Raw genomic sequence first — 11,646 nt, forward strand, 5'->3', positions numbered from 1 at the left:
GGCTAAGATTCAGCACTCTCTCTGCAGTGGCCTGACCTCAATATACATTGTGGAACTAAAATCCTGCTTCAAGCCCCTACAGGCTGAGGCCACCTGAGATCAGCTCTAGGCAAATGAGATCATTTGTCTGGTTCCTAGAGGCTGCATGCATGCATTTAAAGCCTTTGAGAGAACACGGCACAACAGGGAGACTATTGGAATGATCATAAGCAGGATACCACCCAATATTTGGAGGGTACTTTGAGGCCAAGGCCCCCATGACGCAAACCAACTCAGATCAGATAGATCAAAGAAAAACCCTGTTGACGGAGTCACCTTCTTAAGTAAAATGGTGTGCTCAGTGATCTTACACAACCGAGTCTCAGCTTCCCTAAATTATTAATCCAAGTGCAGCAAGTGGTGCTGGCCACAGTATAGATACCTCCTTGCTCATCTAAAAGATAATCGAGGGCTATCTATTATCAAGAACAACTTTGGTCAGAGTCCAGGGATTTTTGTTGGACAGCTATTGATTTAGCAGTTCAGGCACTCAGACCTCTTTCAAGTTTAAAAGTCTGCCACTATTTGGCACTCTCCTCACTCTCCCCCTCATGAAAGAAAGTCCTGATAGCTTGTAAATACTTCTTCCTGTTCCTATGGTGTGTCATGGAACATAAGTTATGAAAAAGAGATTGTGGGAGAACCAAATGGCCACTCTGAATTTCCCAGAGCTTGGAGATCTTATTGATATAAAACCTTTTGAGGTGGTCCAGTGGCTAAGACTCTGTGCTCCTAATGCAGGGGGCCTGGGTCCAATCTCTGGTCAGGGAACTGGATCCCACATGCTGCAACTAAAGATCTCGAGTGCTCCACGAAGGCTGAAGATCCCATGTGCCGCAACTAATACCCTGTGCAGGCAAATAAATGTATTTTTTTAACATTTATTTTTATTTATTTGGCTGCACTGGATCTTAGCTGTGGCACATAGGGTCTTTTTTTATGTTGTGGTATGTGGGGTCTAAAATGATTAGGAAATGGGCAAATTTAATTCAGATGACCATTTTGTCTATTACTGTGGGCAAGAATCCTTTAGAAGAAATGGAGTAGCCCTCATAGTCAACAAGAATCTGAAATGCAGTACTTGGGGGCAATCTCAAAAATGACAGAATGATCTCATTTCCAAGGCAAACCATTCAACATCATAGTAATCCAAGTCTATGTCTGAACCACTAATGCCAAAGAAGATGAAGTGGAATGGCTCAGTGAAGACCTACAGGACCTTTTAGAACTAACACCAAAAAAAGACGTCCTTTTCACCACTGGGGACTGGAAAGCAAAAGTAGGAGGTCGAGACATAACTGGTGGTGGTTTAGTCACTAAATCGTGTCCGACTCTTGCGACCCCATGGACTGTAGCCTGCCAGGCTCCTCTCTGTCCATGGGATTCTCCAGGCAAGAATCCCACTGGAGTGGGTTGCCATTTCCTTCTCCAGACATACCTGGAGTAACAGGCAAATTTGGCCTTGGAGTACAAAATGAAGCAGGGCAGAGGTTAACAGAGTTTTGCCAAGAGAATGCACTGGTCAGCAAACACCCTCTTCCAACAACACAAGAGAGGAATCTACACGTGGATGTCACCAGACATTCAAACACTAAAATCAGATTGTTTATATTCTTTGCAGTAAAAGATGGAAAAGCTCTATACAGTCAGCAAAAACAAGACCGGGAGCTGACTGTGGCTCGGATCATGAACTCCTTATTACAAAATTCAGACTTAAATTGAAGAAAGTAAGGAAAACCACTAGGCCATTCAGGTATGGCCTAAATCAAATCCCTTATGATTACACAGTGTAAGTGACAAATAGATTCAAGGGATTACACCTGGTAGATAGAGTGCCTGGAAAACTATGGACAGAGGTTCAAAACATTGTACAGGAGGTGGTGACCAAAACCATCACCAGGTAAAAGAAATGCAACAAGGCAAAACGGTTGTCTGAGGAGGCCTTACAAATAGCTGAAAAATGAAGAGAAGTGAAAGGCAAAGGAGAAAAGGAAAGATATACCCATCTGAATGCAGAATTCCAAAGAATAATAAGGAGAGATAAGAAAGCCTTCCTCAGTGATCAATACAAAGAAATAGAGGAAAACAATAGAATGGGAAAGACTAGAGCTCTCTTTAAGACAATTAGTTACCAAGAGAAAATTTCATGCAAACATGGGCACAATAAAAGACAGAAATGGTATGGACTAACAGAAGCAGAAGATATTAAGAGGTGGCAAAAGAACTGTACAAAAAAAGTTTTATTCACTCAGATAACCATGGTGGTGTGATTACTCACCTAGAGCCAGACATTCTGTAGTGTGAAGTCAAGTGGGCCTTAAGGAAGCCTTGTTCATTTTCTATGAACAAAACCCAGCAGAGGTGATGGGATTTCAGCTGAACTATTTCAAATCCTAAAAGATGAAGCTGTTAAAGGGCTGCACTAAACATGCCAGCAAATTTGGAAAACTCAGCGATGGCCACAGGACTGGAAAAAGTTAGTTTTCATTCCAATCCCAAGAAGGGCAAGCAGGATTTAGAAAGGCAGAGGAACCAGAGATCAAATTTCCAACATCTGTTGGGTCATAGAAAAAAGCAAGGGAATTCCAGAAAAACATCTACTTCTGCTTCATTGAATATGCTAAAGCCTTTGACTGTGTGGATCACAAACTGAGATGGGACTACTAGACCACCTTACCTGTCTCCTGAGAAACCTGTATGCAAGTCAGGAAGCACCTCTTAGAACCAGACATGGAACAAAGTACTGGTTCCATGGGAGCCAGGAGTAACTGGGAAAGGAGTAAGTCAAGGCTCTATATTGTCATCCTGCTTATTTAACTTCTATGCAGAATACATCATGCGAAATGCCAGGCTGGATGATTCACAAGCTGGAATCAAGACTGCCAGGAGAAATATCAAAAACCTCAGATAGGCATATGACACCACCCTAATGGCAGAAAGTGAAGAGGAAATAAAGAGCCTCTTGATGAAAGTGAAAGAAGAGAGTGAAAAAGCTGGCTTAAAATTCAACATTCAAAAAACTAAGATCATGGAATCTGGTCCCATGGCAAATAGATGGGGAAACAATGGAGACAGTGACAGACATTATTTTCTTGGGCTCCCAAATCACTGCAGATGGTGATGGCAGCCATGAAATTAAAAGATGCTTGCTACTTGAAAGAAAAGCAATGATGAACCTAGATAGCATATTAAAAAGCAGAGACATCACTTTGTCCACAAACGTCTGTATAGTCAAAGCTATGGTTTCTCCAGTAGTCATGTACAGATGTGAGAGTTGGACCATAAAGAAGACTGAGCACTGAAGAATTGATGCTTTTGAACTGTGGTGCTGGAGAAGACTCTTGAGAGTCCCTTGGATTGCAAGGAGATCAAACCAGTCAATCCTAAAGGAAATCAGTCCTGAATATTCATTGGAAGGACTGATGCTGAAGCGCCAATACCTTGGCCACCTGATGCGAAGAGCCTGCTCATTAGAAAAGACCCTGATGGTGGGAAAGATTGAGGGCAAGAGGAGAAGGGGGTGACAGAGGATGAGATGGTTGGATGGCATCATCGACTCAATGGACATGAATTTGAGTAAACTCTGGGAGAGAGTGAAGGACAGGGAAGCCTGGTGTGCTGCAGTCCATGGGGTGAAAGAGAGTCAGACACAACTGAGCAACTAACAGCAAATGTGGGATCTAGTTCCCTGACCAGGGATTGAACCCTGGCCCCTTGCATTGGTAGCTCAGAGTCTTAGCCACTGGATCACCAGGGAAGTCCCCTAAATAATGTTTTTAATATGATTTCTAGTATTGGTGTCCTTAGTAGGGGAAGTGTGGATGCAGTGACTGTGGCATGAAAATCTTCCCATGCCTTTCTCTGGTATTTCTGGCTCAGTTCTTTAAGAGTGATTTTAATGATAGCGTGTTTAGAAGGGAGGAGAATGGTGGAGAAAAGAACTTCCACTTATTCCCTCTTTTTAATAGGAGTTGCTTGAAGTTGGAAAACTATCTACCATACCAAGGGCATAGTGGCTATCAGTAAATGTTAACTGATTTTTCTTGAGTTATGATGGATGCTCTTCTGGTCAAGGCAAATAATTCTGCCTGTTGGGCTGAATTACCTGCAGGAAAGGTCTGCATTCAATGAGCTCACATTGAGTAGTGACCTCATCACCAGCTTGATATTTTCACTGTTTATTTTCAGTAGGAGACCCATCCACACAGAGAATTAAATCTGGGTTATATACACCTATGTTCTTTAGATCTGGATGTGGGGTACCTAATTGGAAAGTGACTGTGTCGCAGCCATGTTTTTCTCCTACACCTGATAAGGGAAGCCAAGCCAGGCAGTGTTTGAGAAGTTAGATGGAGACAAAAGCAGAATCTATAAGCAGTGGGTCTACTTGAGAGAAGATGCTGATCTTAGAACAGCATGATCGCTTCTCAGCCTTTTGGCTAAGATCAAGTGTAGAACAACAGCATGAGATGTTTGAGATAAACATCAGTTCAGACCTGTTGAGGCTATTATTAACCGAGTTGCAGCTGTGACTGCCGTAAGCTGATTTGGGTGAGCCCTGGCTCCCACGTTCAGCGGCCTGCTGTTGTATTCGGCAGGTCTCTCCTCCTCCTCTCCTAAAGCCTGGGACTTCCCTCATAGTCCAGGGGTTGAGAATCAGCCTTCCAATGCACAGGACATGGATATGATCCCTGATCGGGCAACTAAGATCCCACATGCTGGGTGGGACAGCTAAACCCCTGTGCCGCAACTAGAGAAGCCTGTGCACATCAACTACCGAGCCCACGAGCTCTAAAGCCCGTGAGCTGCAAAAAGAGAAGCCGGAGAGCTGCAAGGAAGACGCTGCAGAGCCAAAAATTTTTTTTAAAAATTCCTAAAGCCTGATTATTCCTTTATGGAAGGCTACAGTCAAAGACTTGTCATAGCTGGGTAGACCCCATGCCGGGGATTTTGGAGGACTTTCTAAAGGTCAGTAGGTACTTGTTCATGTTTGTCTTCCCCTGATGGTGGTTCTAGTGTGGTTTTGGTGAGTTCATAAAGCAGGGAAGCTTTTGAGGAAAAATTAGGAATCCAAAGCCTGCAATATCCTGCCAGGCCTAAAACTTTTGTGTGTGTGTGGGGTAGGCCTGGGAAAGTTTTGTATTCATTGTATGCACTTTAGAGAAAAGTAAAATCCCCTAGCACTTTAAATCATGTCCTAAATAGCAAATATACTGATTGCAAAACTCAAGTTTTTTCTTTGAGGACTTGTGACCTTTGTTTGGAAACTGTTAGAGTCAATATATTGAGTCTAATTTAGAGACTTCCTGTGTGGGAGAACACAACACATCACCCACATATTGTAAAATTGAGGGGATTGTAGGGTGCTCAGATCTTGCTAGAGGGATTGGGAAAAATACGTGGAAGCCTCAGTAAATCCTTGAGGCATTGTGGTCTAAGTATATAGCTGAGTGTTCCATGAAAGACAAATAAATGTTGGTGATTCGGGTCCACAGGGATGCTAAAGAAAGCTGAGCTTAAGTCTACCACTGTGATCCATTTAACAGTTGGTGGGACCTGTGATAATAGGTCTTTGGATCAGGTACCCTTGGAAAATGAGGAATCGCAATTTTATTTATCGACCTTAGGTCTTGGACAAATTGCCATCCTTGCCCACTTGGTGTTTTAGTTGGGAAGATGGGAGTATTACAAGGCCTGGTGCAAGCAACAAGTAATCTTTGTAAAATTTAAGATTCAACAATGGAGATGATTCCTTGTGTAGCTTTTGATATTAATGGATATCCAATCAATTTAGACAAAAGTTTGGTAGATTATATTTTTATGAGTTTAGCACTCTTGATTTTACTAAATGTCTGATGATAAAGTTGCCAACAGATTCTGGGGAACTTCAGATAACTCTGGAGTCTCATAGGGTGAAACATCTTAAACACTATTCATTGCAGATTATGGCATACATAATAATTGTGATTCGGGTGGGCCAGGGAATTCAAGGGTTATTTCTCCATTGGGTGTGATCTTTACATGCCCTTGTAATTTTTTTTTTTTTGGTGGCTCAGCTTGCAGAATCATAGTTCCCTGATCAGGGACTGATCCTGCAGCCATGGCAGTGAAAGTGGAGGGCCCTAACCACTGGACTGCCAGGGAACTCCCCTTACCCTTGTAATTATTTTTAGAATATTTATTTATTTGGCTGCATCAGGCCTTAGTTGTGACACTCGGGATCTTCCTTGTGTAATGTGGGACCTTTTGTTGTGGAGTGCAGGCTCTCAAGTTGTGGTGCACAGCCTTCAGAGCTATCAAGCTCAGTAGTTGCCATGCATGGGCTTAGTTGCCTCGTGGCATATGGGATCCTGGCTCTCCAACCAGGGATGAAACCTGCGTCCTCTGTGTTATTACAAGGTGGGTTCTTAACCACTGGACCACCAGGGAAGTCCCTGCCCTTGTAATTGAGATCAAAGATCTTGGCCCATTAAATTCTAAAGAGGCTGAGTCACAGAGTAGAAAGGTATGATTGTTGGAGATTGGTCCTACGGTCATCTGAACCTGTTTTGATTCCAAATTGTATCTTATTTGAAATCCCATTTTATATTATTTTCTTACTCTGAGAGATAGGCTGTTTTTAAAAGATGGGGGTTGACTTAGGTTTAGATTTGTGACTTGGGTTGGACCACTGGGGCAGCCTCCATTTCATGGGTCCTGATATGTGAATTTCCTTTATGAGAACCCACATCTGGTCAACCAAAGCCAGTTCTCCATCAGTTCTACGTCCCAATAATTGTCCCGGAAAGTGACTACAGTTTGCATTTGGTTATAAATTTGATGAGCTGTTGTGGCTTTTGTTTTTCTTTTCAGAATCCCATTATAGATTCACATCCTTTCCTTCCCCACCCACCCCAGTCTGTACTTGAATTTGCAGAAAGGTAATTACAGTTGAAGTGACACATGTACCTAAGAGGAAATCAACACCTCTGCCTTCATCCTGCGTGAATATAGAAGAGGAATTTCTATTTAACTAGCCTCCCTCATTTTCCCTTCTGCTGGCAACTATCAGGAAGCTCTGGAGAAGGCCGGGCTGTAGCTGGGCTGTTTCTCCCTTTCATACCCATGTCTTACCCACGTCTTTCCAAGCAGTGCCTGAGGCCCTGGGAGACCACTCCGCTTCTGCCCTCTTTCTACCTGACAGGGGATTAGAATTGAGCTGCCCATGCTTGAGTTACAATTGATTTCTAATTTGTCCACCTCCTGGTTTTCAGCTCTCCAAGCTTAGCTCTCAGGGAGATCACACTGCTGAAAGCTGAGGAGAAACCTGCTGTGGGTGAACCTCCAAATTCAAATCCTGACATTGCAAATTTGCAGGGTGGATGATTAGGGAGACTGGCATCTTAAAGCCACAAGTATAAAGGGAGGCCATAATAATCACATCTTTGAGTCATACTGGGCTTGTGATTATAATAACTATTACTTGCTAGATGCTTTGCAAATAAGAAATCATTTTGTTCTCAGAGTAACTCTTTTCATCATACAAATGAGAAAACAGGCTAAGGAAAGTGATTTGCCCCTGGTCACACAGTTGGTGATAGCTAAGCCAAGCCTGGCCTAACAGACTCCAAAACTTATTTGTTTATAATTTTTTTTTTTGGTCATACATCACAGCATGTGCAACTTCCCCCACCAGGGACTGAACCCGTGCCCCCTTCAGTGGAAGGGCAGGGTCTTAATCACTGGACCAGTAAGTCCCAGACTCCAAAGCTTAGCTTCCCTAAGGTCATGTCATGGCTTGTAAGAGATAGAACCAGAATTTCAATTAACACAAAAATGAGAGACCATGCCTTTTCCCAGAGAACTTGTAGAGATGAAAGAAATGGTGATATCAAATGTGAGTGAAGGTGAGTGAGATGAGCTTTCCTTTAGGCACTCAAGCCTCTGCAATTTGATATTTTCTTTTTTGAATAGCAACTTGATAATATAAACAAGGTCCTTAATTTTTTCAATTTCTAGGTAAGTGTTTTTTTTAAACTTTATATACAAAGAATTTTATCACTATGCACCATGGCTCAGTTGGTAAAGAATCCACCTGCAATGCAGGAGACCTGGGTTGGGAAGATCCCTTGGAGAAGGGAATGGCTACCCACTCCAGGATTCTGGCCTGGAGAATTCCAAGGATTATATAGTCCATGGGGTCAAAAAGAGTCAGACATGACTGAGTGACTTTCACCTTATTAAAGGGGAGGGAAAAGGAACAACCTAAATTTCACTAACACGGTTTGGTAAATTAATTATAATATGGCCACTCAGTGGTATATTATGCAACTTTAAAAATTGTATTCAGATTGCTGCTGTAAAAAATGATATTTGAATTTGGAATGAAGAGTTTACCTTGTTCTTGGGTCTCAGACATGTGAAGAACAGTATATCATTGAGAAATTCTAAGAAAGTTTTGAATATTCACCACTCAAAAATAAAAGAATATTATCACCATTAAAAAAAAAAGTTGTATTCATAAATATTTGCATTAACATGAAAAGTGTTTATGATATAAGTCTTTGGATATAAAGTATTACAATAATATTTAAATGCATAAAAACTCCTGGGAATAAATATTCTAAAATATTAATTAATATTTTACATTTGAATGTTAGAAATAGAAGGCATTGTAATTTTTCTTCTATTTTTCTGCATGATTAAAATTTTCCATAAGGAACAAACTTGACCAAGGAGGTGAGACATATATGCTGAGAATTATAAAACATGAATAAAGGAAATTAAAGATGATTCAAAGAAATGGAAAGATATCCCATGCTCTTGGATTAGAAGATTTACTATTTTTAAAATGGCCATACTACCCAAAGCAATACATAGGTTTAAAGCAATTGCTATCAAATTACACATGGCATTTTTCACAGAACTAGAACAAATTATCCTACAATTTATACAATTAAGGAAACCATAAAAGACCTAGAATCGCCAAAGCAATTCTGAGGAAAAAGAACAAAGCAGGAGGCATAATCTTCTTGGACTTCAGACAATACTACAAAGCTACAGTAATCAAAACAGCATGGGACTTCCCTGATGGTCCAGTGACTAAGATTTCATGATCCCAATGAAGGGGGCCCAGGTTTGGATCCGTGCTTAGGGAACTAGATCCCACATACTGCAACTAAAGATTCTGCACTCCCACAACTAAAATATCCCACATGCCACAACTATGACCTGTCACAGCCAAATAAATTAAAACCAAACAGCATGGTATTGGCAGAAAAACAGACATATAGACCAACGGAACAGAATAGGGAGCCCAGAAATAAACCCACACCCCTATGGTCAATTAATCTTTGACAAAGGAGCAAGGATATAAAATGGGGAAAAGATAGTCTCCTCAGCAAGTGGTGCTGGGAAAGCTGGACAGTTGCATGTAAAGCACCATGCGCACACACAAAAAACCTCAAAATGGCCTAAAGACTTAAATATAAGACACCATAAATCTCCTAGAAGAGAACATAGGCAAACCATTTTCTGACATAAATCACACCAATATTTCTTAGATCAGTCGCCCAAGGCAATAGAAATACAAACAAAAATAAACAAATGGCATCCAGTCAAACTTACAAACTTTTGCACAGCAAAGGAAACCATAAGCAAAACTGAAAGACAGCCTATATAGTGGGAGAAATATTTGCAAATCATGCAACTGACAAGGGCTTAATTTCTAAAATATACAAACAGCTCATACAACTCAACGATAACAAAAAACAACAGGATCGAAAAATGCGCAGAAGACCTAAATAGACATTTCTCCAAAGAAATATACATTGGACTATATGCACATGAAAAGATGCTCAACATTGCTAATTATTATAGAAATGCAAATCAAAACTACAATTAGGTACCACCTCAAATCGGTCAGAATAGCCATCATCCGTAGTAGTCCAGTGGCTAAGACTCTGAGCTCCCAATCAGCGGACCCCAGTTTGATCCCTGGTTAGCAAACTAGAACCCACATGCCACAACTAAGAGTTCATATGCCACAACTAAGACCTGGCACAGCAAAATAAATAAATAAATATATATATATATATATGTGTATATATATATATTTTTTTTTTAAGTCTACAAATAACAGGACTTTCCTGGTGGTCCAGTGGTTAGGAATCTGACTGCCAATGCAGGGGACATGAGTTCCATCCCTTGTCTGCGAAGATTCCACATGTCAAGGGACAACTAAGCCCATGCCCTGCAACTAGAGAAAGCCCACCTGCAGCAATGAAGACCCATCACAGCCAAAAATAAATAACTCTACACATAACAAATGTGGAGAGGGTGTGGAGAAAATGCTACCTTCCTAAAATGTTGAGGGGAATTAAGTTTGTGCAGCCACTATGAAAATGAGTATGGCAGTTCCTCAGAAAATCAAATATAAATGGGATACAGCAATTTCACTCCTGGGCAGATATCCAGACAAAACTATAATTTGAAAAGATACATGACCCCCTATCTTTACAGCAGCACTGTTCACAATAACCGAGACATGGAGAAACCTAAATGTCCATCGACAGATGAATGGATAAAGTTTTTTATTTTTTTTAAGAAGTTTTGTATATTTACAATGAAATACTGCTATTGCTGCTACTGTTTAGTTACTAAGTTGTGATTGACTCTTTTGCCACCCCATGGACCGTAGCTTACCAGGCCCCTCTGTCCATGGGATTCTCCAGGCAAGAATACTGGAGTGGGTCGCCATTTCCTTCTCTAAGGGAGCTTCCCAACCCAGGGATTGAACAAACAAAATAGTGCTGTTTGCAGCAACATGGATGCAACCAGAGACTATCATACTAAGTATTCAGTAAGTCAGAAAGAGAAAGAAAAAATACCATGACATTACTTACATGAGCTATCTAAAAATGACAAATGAACCTATCTATGAAGCAGAGGGATTGGGGGCAGGAGGAGAAGGGGACGACAGAGGATGAGATGGCTGGATGGCATCACCGACTTGACAGGCATGAGTTTGAGTAAACTCCGGAAGCTGGTGAGGGACAGGGAGGACTGGCATGCTGCGATTCATGGGGTCGCAAAAAGTCGGACACGGCTGAGCGACTGAACTGAACTTAACTGAACTGATGAAGCAGGAGGGCTTCCCAGGTGGAGCAGAGGTGAAGAATCCACCTGCCAATTCAGGAGAGGCAGGAGACTTGGGTTCAATCCCTGGGTTGGAAAGATCCTCTGGAGAAGGAAATGGCAATCCACTTCAGTATTCTTGCCTGGAGCATTCCATGGACAGAGGAGACTAGCTGACTACAGTCCATGAGGATGCAAAGAATTGGACACAACTGAGTACGCACGTAGACACACACACGTGAAGCAGAAATAGACTCACAGACATAAAGAACAGACTTGTGGTTGCCAAGGGGCAGAGGAGGTGGCGAGGGGGATAGACTGGGAGTTTGGGGTTAGTAATGCAAACTATTACATATAGAGTGGATGGACAACAAGGTCCTTCCATATGGCACAGGGAACTATATTCAATGTCCTGGGATAAACCATAATGAAAAAATATAAAAAAGAAATACATATACATATATGTACATCATGAGAAACGCTGGGCTGGAA

The sequence above is a fragment of the Dama dama genome, chromosome 9, assembly GCF_033118175.1.
Source record: "Dama dama isolate Ldn47 chromosome 9, ASM3311817v1, whole genome shotgun sequence".
Classification (NCBI taxonomy): Eukaryota; Metazoa; Chordata; class Mammalia; order Artiodactyla; family Cervidae; genus Dama; species Dama dama.